Raw genomic sequence first — 11,954 nt, 5'->3', positions numbered from 1 at the left:
AACCTCGAGGCCTATGGAAGGTCAGCTCCCCTACCCCCAGGGGCCCTGTGTCCTCCCGGGCAAGCTGTGTCTCAGAGCAGCCAGCCCCTCCGAGGACCCTTGCCTGGCGGGCTGCCTTTTGTCTGCAAGCTAAAAATGGAGGAAGATAGCTGCTGAGTCAGCCAGGGTTGGTCCATGGTTAGAGTGGTGCTCTCTGAAAATTCAGGAATTGAGGAGTCGGCCCTGGCTGCCCACCATCGTGTTCCTGTCTCCCTGGATCTGGCAGGAGCTGACCTGGGTCCTCTGGGCGTTCACAGGTGCTGGAAGTGGGGCTGGAAGCCTGGGTCACCTGGGCCCATTTTCTTCCTGCCAGGCCCCCTATAGAACCTTCTGGCTCTGCTAAGCCGCCTCATTGACCCCCTTCAAGCCTGAGGGTGATGCCAGTTCCCCCCAGTGCCCGCTGGACACTGGTGCTGCCTCTTGGCTGGCTCGGCCACAGGATCCCGGTCTGAGTGAGCCCGGCCCTCCTCCCGTTGCCCAGGGTGGGGTCGGGACAGGAGGCCCTGGTGCTGGAGGTTGGGCTGCTCTGCCCACAGCTGCCTGCAGGGGGTGCTGGTCCCAGAGAAATGGGCCGGGGAGGTTTCCCCACGATGGAGGGTGGGCAGACCGTGAGGAAGGCGGGGGTCAGCAGGAGCAGATGTGTCTTGCCCGTGTCTGTGTGTCCTGTTGACCACAGAGCCCGGTGGGCAGGTGGGGGCTCTCCGAGAAGGACGACTCATCCTGATGGGCTGGCCCCAACACGCCACGTGCATGTTCTATTACCTGTACTGCCTGGCTGACCAGTTTCTTCCACAGAAAACAGGAATAAAAGCTGTCCTCTCGCCTCCCAGACTGGGCCCGGGGGTCATTCTCTGGGTTCGAGTTTGGAGTGTTGCGCCGGGATATGCGTTAAGGGTCCTCTGACGGGGAAGCCGCGGGCATCTTAGCGGTGAGGCATACAGCTCAGTTTAGGAGCTGGTTTCTCCTGAAATGTTGGGATGCCCTGCTCTTACCGTCTCAGACCCGTGTTTTAAAGCCTTTTTGTTGTTTTCATCACCCCCTTTGGATGTTTCTTCTGACCCGTCTGTTCTCCCCGGGGAGACAAACTCTGCACGTATGACTGTGAAAATGGCAGTGGAAGGGAAAATGATGGGCAGGTAGGCAGTGGGGCTGGGCTGGGCAAGAAGCTTGCTTTCCTCCCCACTACTGGCTGTAATATTGCTTATTCAGTTACATTTAAAACTATTCAGGGGACCTTTCTCTTGCTCCAGTGCCTGAGACTCCAAGCTCCCGGTTTAGGGGGCCCGGGTTCAGTCCCTGGTCAGGAATCTGGGACCTCCCTCCACCCCCACCATGCCGAAACTAAAAACGATGCTGCCTCCCTCGACCAACAAAGATGGAGGATCCTGCAACTGGAGATCCTGCATGCAGCAAAACGGATCCATGTGCTACAGCCGAGAACTGGCGCAGCCAAATAGGTTTTTTAAATTTCTGAAGAAAAAAACTAGTCATCCAGGAGGACTCAGTTGCTGTTGGCGAGCAGTAGAGATTTCCAGCTGACACGCATCATCTCAAGATTTAACGTCAGTATTTTCTCTTTAATTAAACTTTCCGTTACAAACAGAAACACCGTCTCATGGGCCCTCCTCCAGGGGATCTTCCCAAACCAGGGATAGAACCCAGGTCTCCTGCATTGCGGGCGGATTCTTCACTGTCTGAGCCACCACGCCTCCTGGGTGGGCTGTGTGAGACGTGTGTGAGCATCTCTGTAGGTCTGATAACCCTCAGGTGTGCAGAATAGTGACCTCCCGCAGATGTCCATCTGCCAGTCCCAGGAGCCTGTGATTGTCACCCTACACAACCAAGGGCAAGTAAGGTCGCTAACTTGGGCTGGCCTTGGTTGGGCGTTGTCCAGTGGGCCTCCGGTAATCCCGGGGATCTTTAAATTGAGAGACGGATAACAGACTTTAGAATCAGAGTGATGACATGGGAAGGGACTCGATCCGTCGGTGCTGGCTTGGGAGGTGGAGGCAGGGGCCATGAGCCAAAGAGTAGGGAAGCCTTTAGAAACCAGAAAAGGCAGAAAGGGACAGGTTCACCCCTGTAGCCTCCCACGGGCAGGAGACCCGCCAACAAGTTGATCTTAGCCTCTGAGACCTCCCTTGGATCCTGAGCTACAGGATCGTAAGGTCATAGACTCCTGTTCCGGGCCAGTGAGCTTGGGGTCATTCATATGGCAGCCACGGGGAGCTGATCTGCTGTCCGTGGTGGGGGCGTGGGATGAAGTCCAGCTGTCTTTGAGGAGCAGGGTTCTTATTTTCCCTCCCCTCCCCCACGAGGCCCATATCAGGCTCCCGGAAGGTGCTGGACCCGTGGTCTGCAGCTGATGCAGTGACTGAGGGAGTGAGCCAAGCTGCTGTGGTGTGAATGTGAGAAGTGGCTTCAGGTCACAGGTGGCCCCTCAGCCAGTGATGCTCAGAGGTGAAGCCTTGAACTTGTGCCCATTAGCAGGCAGGCCCCATTGCCCTGTTTCTCCTCTCTGCAGTTAGGAATGTGAGGTGGTGGCAGGAGCTCTGCCAGCTATTCCAAACTGTGAGGCCCTGTGAAGGTACTTTCAGAAGATGGCGGAGCAGGAAAGGGGGCTGCCGCACCAGGCTCGCCTGCTTCAGTACTTCTTTTTTTTCTAATGAGACAGAGAAATAAACTAAGGCAAAGAATATTGCCCACCATCCAGTCCTACAAGGACCAAATCATGAATCCCCACAGTTGCTGATGGACAGTGCACCCTGAGGAAACTGAGGACAAAGAAGAAGAGAGTTCTCTGTGCTCTAGGAAAACAGGCCCCTTGGGTAGGTAGACGCCTCAGAGAAATTTTGATGAACTCAGGTTCTTACATCTTCCCATATGTAGGAAAAAAACACACTGAAATTATTAACTGAGATACTTGTTGCTCATGGCTAACAGACCTTTTTTTAATTTAAAAAATATGTTTGGCCTTGCCATGTGGCTTGAGGGATCTTAGTTCCCAGAGCAGGGATCAAACGTGCGTCCCTGGCAGTGAAAGCATTGGGTTCTAACCTCTGGATCCCTAGGGGCTTCCCAGCAGTGCACTTTTATTAAGCTGTGAACTTGGCTGCATGTATTTGCTAGTCATCCATAAACACACTGGTCGCTTCCCCTGCCCCTTGGAGCAATTCCTCAGAGCTGTCTAGGAAGTTGTCTCCAGACTGTGGTTCGGTAAGAACCTGAGTCAAACTCAACTCACAGCTCATTTTCTTTTTGTTTTGCCCAGTACCTGTTGTAACTGCAAACACAATTCCCAATTGATTGACTGAGTCAAGTATGAAATTTCCCTCCAAATAGGTTTGACCTGGCTTACACAGGGGCCTTCCCTGGTGGCTCCTTGGCGAAGGATCCGCCTGCCGACGCAGGAGACGTGGATTCTGTCCCTGGGTGGGATATATCCTGGAGAGGGGCATGGCAGCCCGATCCAGTATTCTTGCCTGGGAAGTCCCATGGACAGAGGTGCTTGGTGGGCTACAGTCCATGGGGTTGCAGCAGTCAGAACTTACACAGGAGTGGGTGTTTCTTTTTGTCTTTTTGTCAAATAGGCATATTGTAAAAGTTTTAAATCTCTAACAATCTAACAAGTGAAAACACATTTTGTTGTTCAGTTCAGTCGCTCAGTCGTGTCCAACTCTTTGCGACCCCATGAATCGAAGCACGCCAGGCCTCCCTGTCCATCACCACCTCCCGGAGTTCACTCAGACTCACGTCCATCGAGTCGGTGATGTCATCCAGCCATCTCATCCTCTGTCGTCCCCTTTTCCTCCTGCCCCCAATCCCTCCCAGCATCAGGGTCTTTTCCAATGAGTCAACTCTTCGCATGAGGTTGTTGCTTATGTTTCATTTTCCTCCCAGTGACTTTCCCGGCCCCCCTTCTCTCTTTCCTTCTCGCCGTTTTTGTTTGCTTCCTTTTTAAAGAAACATACAAGTGAGGGGCTTCCTTGGGGGTCCAGGGGTTGACCCTGTGCTCCCAATGCAAGGGGTCCAGGTTCCATCCCTGGTCAGGGAACTAGATCCCATAGGCCGCAACTAAGACCCAGCACAGCCAAACAAATTACTGTCACACACACATGATTCTTCAGAAGCTCATGGGAAAATTCAAACAGGGACTGTTAATTTTGGAAATATTTGGGACTAGACATTATGAAAACATGCCATAAAACATGAAGAGTGTTTACTTTTAACACGCGTCTTCTCAGTGGAGCGTGACGCTTGAGAGAAGGTAAGGAACGTCTGTGAGCTGGGAAGATGGAACAGAAGAGGAAGCGGGAACGGAGCACGGCGGTCCCAGCATCCTGACGACCACGAGGTCATCAGTTTGTCAGTACCTGGACCCAGAGCCTAGGGCGCTGTTAGGCACGTGGAGCAGGGGATAAGGGTTTGGTTCCAGCAAGTGTGCAGCTGAAACAGAGGACCTGAGTAAGGCCTTGGGACCTTGAGTGGACATTGCCTCAAGGAAAGGGTAGGGGTGTGTGAACATCTGCCCACTGGCCTAGAGGGATTCTGATATAACGATCTGTGCGGGGGGTAGGGGGGAGGTGCTTTGGTATTCAGTGGAGATTTTGCCTAAAGAAGCGTAATGATGGAAGAAGGGAGGTGGAAAGGGCAAGTTTGGACAGGATCCTCGGGGACAGGGATAGAATACAGAAGGGAAGGAGGTTAAGCAAGACTGTTCCCAACACTGGCCACTAGCCGGCGCCAATAATGATCACTGGCCACTAGCCGGCGCCAATAATGATCACTGGCCACTAGCTGGCGCCAATAATGATCACTGGCCACTAGCTGGCGCCAATAATGATCACTGGCCACTAGCTGGCGCCAATAATGATCACTGGCCACTAGCTGGCGCCAATAATGATCACTGGCCACTAGCTGGCGCCAATAATGATCACTGGCCACTAGCTGGCGCCAATAATGATCACTGGCCACTAGCTGGCGCCAATAATGATCACTGGCCACTAGCTGGCGCCAATAATGATCACTGGCCACTAGCTGGCGTCAATGACGGAGCACAGCCTGGTCTCCCTCTGAGCAGTTGCTGATTCTCTGCTACAGGGTCCCGTGGTTTTCCAGTGGGTTGATTCCAGGACCTCTGCAGACACCAGAATCTGCGGATGTTCCAGTGGCTTATGCTGAATGTTGTATTTGCACATACCCTATGCACATTCTCCCGTATACTTTAAATCCTGTCTACATTACATACGATACCTAGTGTGATGTAGATCGTTGCTAGGTGCATGGAAAACTTGAGCTTTGCTTTTTGGAACTTTCCAGACTTTTTTCCCCACAAATATTTTCAATCAGTGGTTGGTTGAATCTGAGGATTCAGAACCCAGCAATACAGAGGGCTGACTGTATATTCTTTCCTTTTCCATAAGCATTGGTAATGTAGAGATAAAAGAAACAGCCTCGGTAAATCTGCACATAGAAAGACTGGTGGTTGCCAGAGGCTGGAGGACTAGGGGGAGCAGGGAGTGACTGCTCATATGGGGCACCGGGTTCCTTTAGGGGTGATGAAGATGTTGACAGTGGATGGAGGTGCTGGTTGAATTGTATGCTAAAGTGGTGAATAGCTTTTTTTTTTTAAAGGACAGAGAGTATGTCTCAGTCCTGAAGCTTGCAGATAGATATAGGGAATTGTGATACCATGTGAAAGGCGCAGGAACCCTGGGCATCCAGAGGACAGTGAGTGATGGGGTCAGGGAGGGATTCTGGGATGAGGTTGGGCTTGGGCAGCATCTTAAGAGCTGCAAGGTGTTCTGAGCAGAAGGACCAGCAGGGCAGAGACTGTGTGAACAGGGCATCAGTACTGCTGAAGCCTCAGGTGTTTTGTGGAGCATTGTGGACGGTGAGGGTGGAGACAGGCAGGGCCAGATCAAAACGGGCTTCGTGTTTTCTGGAAGGAGCCTCCAGACACTGGACATCACATGATACTTAACCTCTCAGCACCAAAGTCCTTACAGATAAATCTTAAATGAAACTCAGTTTTTGGAATTTAATCTTTGTATTTTGCGGTTACCTTTTTTCCATGTGTATGCTCAAGAAAGAAGATGCCCTCGTATTTAAATTACTGAAAACAAAATACAGTATTATTTGTATTTCTAGAAAATTTTTCTTCCCTTTGGTGAGAATGTGGGGTTTGAGTCGATACTGGCTTCTCCACTCTGTTCCCGCCGTCTGTTTCCCTGTCTTCTCACCAGTGCCCCACAGTCTCTCTTACCGGGGCCATGTAGTAAGTCTTGAAATAGGGTAGACTGATTTCTCTCACTTTTTCCTTCTTCTTTTTTAATCAAAATTGTTTTAGCTGTTATAATTCCTTTGTTTCCCATATACATTTTAGAATAATCTTGTTTGTATCTACAAAAAATCTTGCTGGGACTTTTGATTGGAAATGTGTTAAATTTATCTATCAATTGAAGGAGAGTTGACGTCTTCACTCTAAAGAGCCTTCTATTAGAAGAAACAGTATTTCTTTCCATTTAGTTAGATATTCTTTTACTTATTTCATCAGCATTTTGTTTTCCACATACAATTCTTGTATGTGTTTCATTAAGGTGTTTAACAACTATAAATAGCATTATATTTTTAATTTCCTTGTGTATATTCACTGCTAGTCTGTAGAAGTACAGTTGATTTATGTAGGCTTATTTTGTATCCTACAACCTTGCTGAGTTCCTGTATACATTCTAGAAATATTTTTTGGTCGATTCCCTGGGGTCTTCTACGTGGATAATTACATCATCTGAGAAGTGGGACAGTTTTATTTCTCCTTTGCATCTGTATGCCTCCTGTTTTCTTTTCTTGCCTTATTGTGCTGGCTAGGATTTCTGACACTGTGTTGAGAATGGATATTCTTCTTCCCGGTCTTAGGAGGTAATCATTCCGTTTTTCTCCAGTAAGTGTGGTGTTTGTAGGTGTTGTTTATTTATTTATATATGTTGAGTTATAGTTGGTTTGCAGTGTTGTGTTAATTTCTGCTCCACAGCAAAGTGATTCAGTTAGACGTCCATACGTGTTCTTTTTAAAATTCTTTTCCGTTTGGCTTGTCACAGGATATTGAACATAGTTCCCTGTACTGTACAGTAGAGGCTCGTTGTTTATTCATGCTCTGTATAGTGGCTTCCATCGGTTAGCCCCAGCTCCCTCTCCATCCTTCCCCGCTCCCCGCCCCGTGGCGACCACCGGCCTGTCCCCATGTCCGTGGTTCTATTTCTGCTTCATGGGGAGGCTCACTGTGTCATAGTTTAGACTCTACATATACGTAATATCCTGTGGTATTCTGTTTTCTCTTTTTAACTCACTTCACTTTGTATGATAATCTACTTTCATCCATGTTGCTGCAAATGGCATTCCTTCATTTTTTTCAGCTGAGTAGTATTCCATTGTGTACGTGAACCACATCTTCTGTATTCACCCTGTACATGCTTTTTTTAAATTGAGGATGTTAATCCCTCCTGTTGCCTCTCCTTACATCCCTTTACCCTGCTCCTTTATAATATTATTGACAGAAATATTTTCTCTAGTCCTACCTTCACCCATGAACTGTGCAATGATGTTTTTAGAGGCAGCCTCTGAGATGGCTTCCAGTGGTCCTCGCCTCCTAGAACCACACGCTTGTGCAGCCCACCCCCCCCCCCCCCCACAGAATCGGGCCGACCTGCATAACAGGAGGGCACGAATGGCGGAGTGTCGCTTGCAAACAGAGAACCTGAGAGAGGCCGCAGTTTCTGCCTTGCTGCCCTAGATCATTTGCTCTGAGAGAAGCCAGCCCCCACTCGTAAGGAAGTTCAAAGAGCGCTTTGGAGGGTCCAGGGGGCAAGGAACCAAGGCCTCCCATTGTGTGGGTCTGTCGCCTTGGAAACGAATTCTCCATCCACAGGCAATCCTGGCCAACGCCTGGACTGAGAGCCTGAGCCAGACCCATGCAGCTGACCTGCCTCCACTCCTGCCCTTGGGAAACTGTTTGAGATATTTTAAAACTTGTATTGAACCATGGTTGATTCACAATGTCATGTTAGTTTCAGGTATACAGCAAAGTTAGTTATATAGATACATACATATATATGTATAATACGTACATACACTATATACGAGTGCTGAGCCACTTCAGCCGTGTCTGACTCTGCAACCCCAAGGACTGTAGCCCGCCAGGCTCCTCTGTCCATGGATTCTCCAGGCAAGGATACTGGAGTGGGTTGCCATGCCCTCCTCCAGGGAATCTTCCTGACCCAGGGATCGAACCCACTTCTATCTCCTGCACTGGCAGGCAGATTCTTTACCACTAGCATCACCTGGGAAGCCCCTATATTATATACACATATGTTATATGTACACATACGATGTATATATGTTATAGATGCATGCATGATGTGCATATACATATATGTAATGTACATATATGCTGTATATACACAGGTATAATATGTACATATATACTTATATACATATTAAATATATACATAAATATACCTATATATATACACATATATTAAATATATAGATATATGTGTATTCTTTCTTAGATTCTTTTCTATTGTAAGTTATTACAAGATATTGAATACAGTTCCCATATAGTAGGTCCTTGTTGGCTGGCTATTTTATATATAGGAGAAGGCAATGGCACCCCACTCCAGTACTCTTGCCTGGAAAATCCCATGGACGGAGGAGCCTGGTAGGCTGCAGTCCATGGGGTCGCGAAGAGTCAGACATGACTGAGCAACTTCCCTGTCACTTTTCACTTTCATGCATTGGAGAAGGAAATGGCACCCCACTCCAGTGTTCTTGCCTGGAGAATCCCAGGGATGGGGGAGCCTGGTGGGCTGCCATCTCTGGGGTCTCACAGAGTCAGACACGACTGAAGCAATTTAGTAGCAGCAGCAGCAGCATTGTGTATATGTTAATCCCAAACTTCTAATGCATCCTCCTCCAAGATAATTAGTGTTTACTGCAGCTTTCTTTAAATTTTGGCATTAACTTACAAGGCATGTATGTTACTTATGTTTGAATTTCTCTTTTGAATCCACCAAAGGAGGGGCCTGGCCTCCCTTATGGAGACTGCTGCTGGGCTGCTGGGTGTGCCCTGACGCCATCTAGGAGAGCCCGGTGTTTGGGCCATTCAACTATTAATCAGAAGGTATAGGATGCTTGTGAGCTCCACAGTTCTCTTTCTGTGGATTTAATGTGGGTGTGCTTACACATGCGTGTTAAGGAGTCGACCTTCCCTGCACAGTGGCTGCCAGACATGGTGTGGAACATCATTTAGGGGAGCTGACAGCAGCTGCAGGGCAGCGTGGTTCTGTGGAGGCTGGGGCGGGGGAACCATGCCCTTGGGGAGCGCTCCCTGGGACACTCACACATAGATGCACGTGGCTGTTTCCAGCAGTACTGCCTTTTACATTTTAAAAATAAATTAAAAAATTTCAAATCACTTTAGACTTGCAGAAAGGTTATAAATACAAATGGAGAATTCCTATGTACTGTCTACCAAGTTCTCCTAAAATGAACCTCTTACTTAGCTATGGTCCATTTATTAAAGCTGGGAAATTTGCATTCCTGCCATGGTACTACCTAAATGACAGATTTATTTGGATTTCATAAATTCTCCATAAACATCCTTTTTCTGTTCCTAGGTCAACTCTGGGATTCCCAGGTTACATTTAGAGAATCATTTTTCCTTAAAAAACTGATTTATTGAGCTATAATTTGCCTACTATATAATTCACCTACTTAAAAGTATACAATTCTATAGATCTTAGTGTATTTACAGGGTTATGGGAATATCACCACTGTGTAATTCTAGAACATTTTCATCACCCCCAAAGAAACCCCATACCATCATCAGTCATGTCCCATTCCTCCCCCTGACTCCTGGGCAGCCCTTAATCTGCTTTCAGTCTCCATGGATCTGCCTGTTCTGGACATTTCATGTAAGTGGAACCATAAAACATGTGGTGGTTTATAACTGGCTTCTCTCATTGAGCATAATGTTGAAAGCACTGTTTTTATAGCCAAAAAATAAAAGGGAAATACTCTGAAGATGGATCAGCAAATGAATGGACACATTTTTTATAGATTCATATGATGAAATAATATTCAACTCTGAACATGAATGATTTAGCGATACATCTGTTGTCTTTGATGAATCTCAAGAGTCATAGTGAAAAAAATAAGCCAGCTGCAGAGCTCACAAACCCCAAGAATCAGCATACTATGGCTGACAGTGGTAATGGACACCTAAATGGGTAGTGAACGAGTGCTGGGCACCATTCTCTGTACAAGATGGCAGGTTTATCATGCATGAATTAGGGACCACTTACACAGGCTTTAACATGTGCAGTGACACTACATGTTGTTTATGGACACATCCACAAGCAATCAACATAAAAACATGCATAGCAATGATAAAGACCAAGTTCAAGGGTAGTGGTTACTTCTGGGTGGGAGGAAAGAAGTGGCCTGAGGAGGAGGGGGTCCAAGGGCTTGGAGTTACCTGTAGTGTTTGGTGTCTTCATTTGGGTGGCAACCTTGGTGCTCTTTTACCCCCATCCTTTTGCCGTGCCTGATGTATTTCATAATAATTTTTAAAAGAGCAAGACTGTTATCCAGCAGTGCGTAGTGTGAGCTATATTCATGTTTTTAAAATGATTCATATGCATACGCTTGCGGATGTATGCACCAAGCCAGGAATGAATCCCAAGGAATCCTTAATGGGCTTCAGGGTGGAGGCCAGGGTCTGGGGCCTTCAGGGGAGCAGGGAGACATGCTTTTTCCTGCTTCTTTTTGAGTTTTTGTTGTTTTTTTTTAAATTAGAGGATAATCGCTTTATGACGTTGCTGTGGTTTCTGCTGCACAACATGAATCAGTCATCCATGCATAGGTACCTGCTCCCTCTTAAGCCTCTCTCCCCACTCCCAGCCCATCCCTCTAGGTCATCAGAGTGCCAGCCTGCCCTCCGTGTGTTATATAGCAGCTTTGCCCAGCTATCGTATTTTACACATGGCAGTATGTATGTCAGTGCTGCTTCTCAATTCTTCTCTCTCCTTCCCCTGCCCTTTTTGGGTTTTGTACCACATGTATTTTAACTTCCTGATTAAAAAGATAATTCAGCTTGTGTTTGTTTAAATACATTCTTTGTGTTGGTGGCTCAGAGGTAAAGTGTCTGCCTGCAATGCGGGAGACCTGGGTTCGATCCCTGGGGTCGGGAAGATCCCCTGGAGAAGGAAATAACTCACTCTGGTACTCTTGCCTGGAAAATCCCTTGGACGGAGAAGCCTGGCAGGCAGTCCATGGGGTTGCAATGCAGGACCTCATCTGCCTCCACAGACTTCCTTGGGCTGCAGGGATTGTCAGCCCATATTTCAGATGGAAACACTGAGAAGCCCAGAGGTTGCTTTGTTCAGTGACTAGTGATTGGTGCAGGTGGGGATGGGGCAGCTGGTTCTCAGATGAGGAGGCCCCATCCTGGACAGTGAACATGGTTGGGGTGGGGGGCGCCCAGGACAAAACCACCAGTCCCTTGATTCATGAGGATGGGGGTGCCCCTCCTTATGGGCATTAGGCATGGCCAGATGGGCTGTCCTCAGAGGCATCGCAGCGCCCCCTGGGAGAGTGGGGCATGCACGCAGGGCCATGCAGCCACACGGTACCCCACTGTACAGCTGGAGGGTTGGGGTAAGTTCATTCTTCAGGAAGGACACTGCACCACCATCATGACCAAGAGCCGTGACAGTGCAGCCCTGTGACAGAGGCTTGCGGTAAAGGGAAGCGGTACAGGGCAAGCGTATCTCATGATCAGAAAGAAGGTAAGGGAGTGAGTGTCACGAGAGGAAGGCTAGGGAGTTCCCTGGTGCCCTAGTGGTTAGGATTCTGAA

The sequence above is a fragment of the Capricornis sumatraensis genome, chromosome 8 (assembly GCF_032405125.1).
Source record: "Capricornis sumatraensis isolate serow.1 chromosome 8, serow.2, whole genome shotgun sequence".
Lineage (NCBI taxonomy): Eukaryota > Metazoa > Chordata > Mammalia > Artiodactyla > Bovidae > Capricornis > Capricornis sumatraensis.
The sequence above is the reverse complement of the archived record's forward strand: the minus strand, read 5'-3'. Positions refer to the sequence as shown.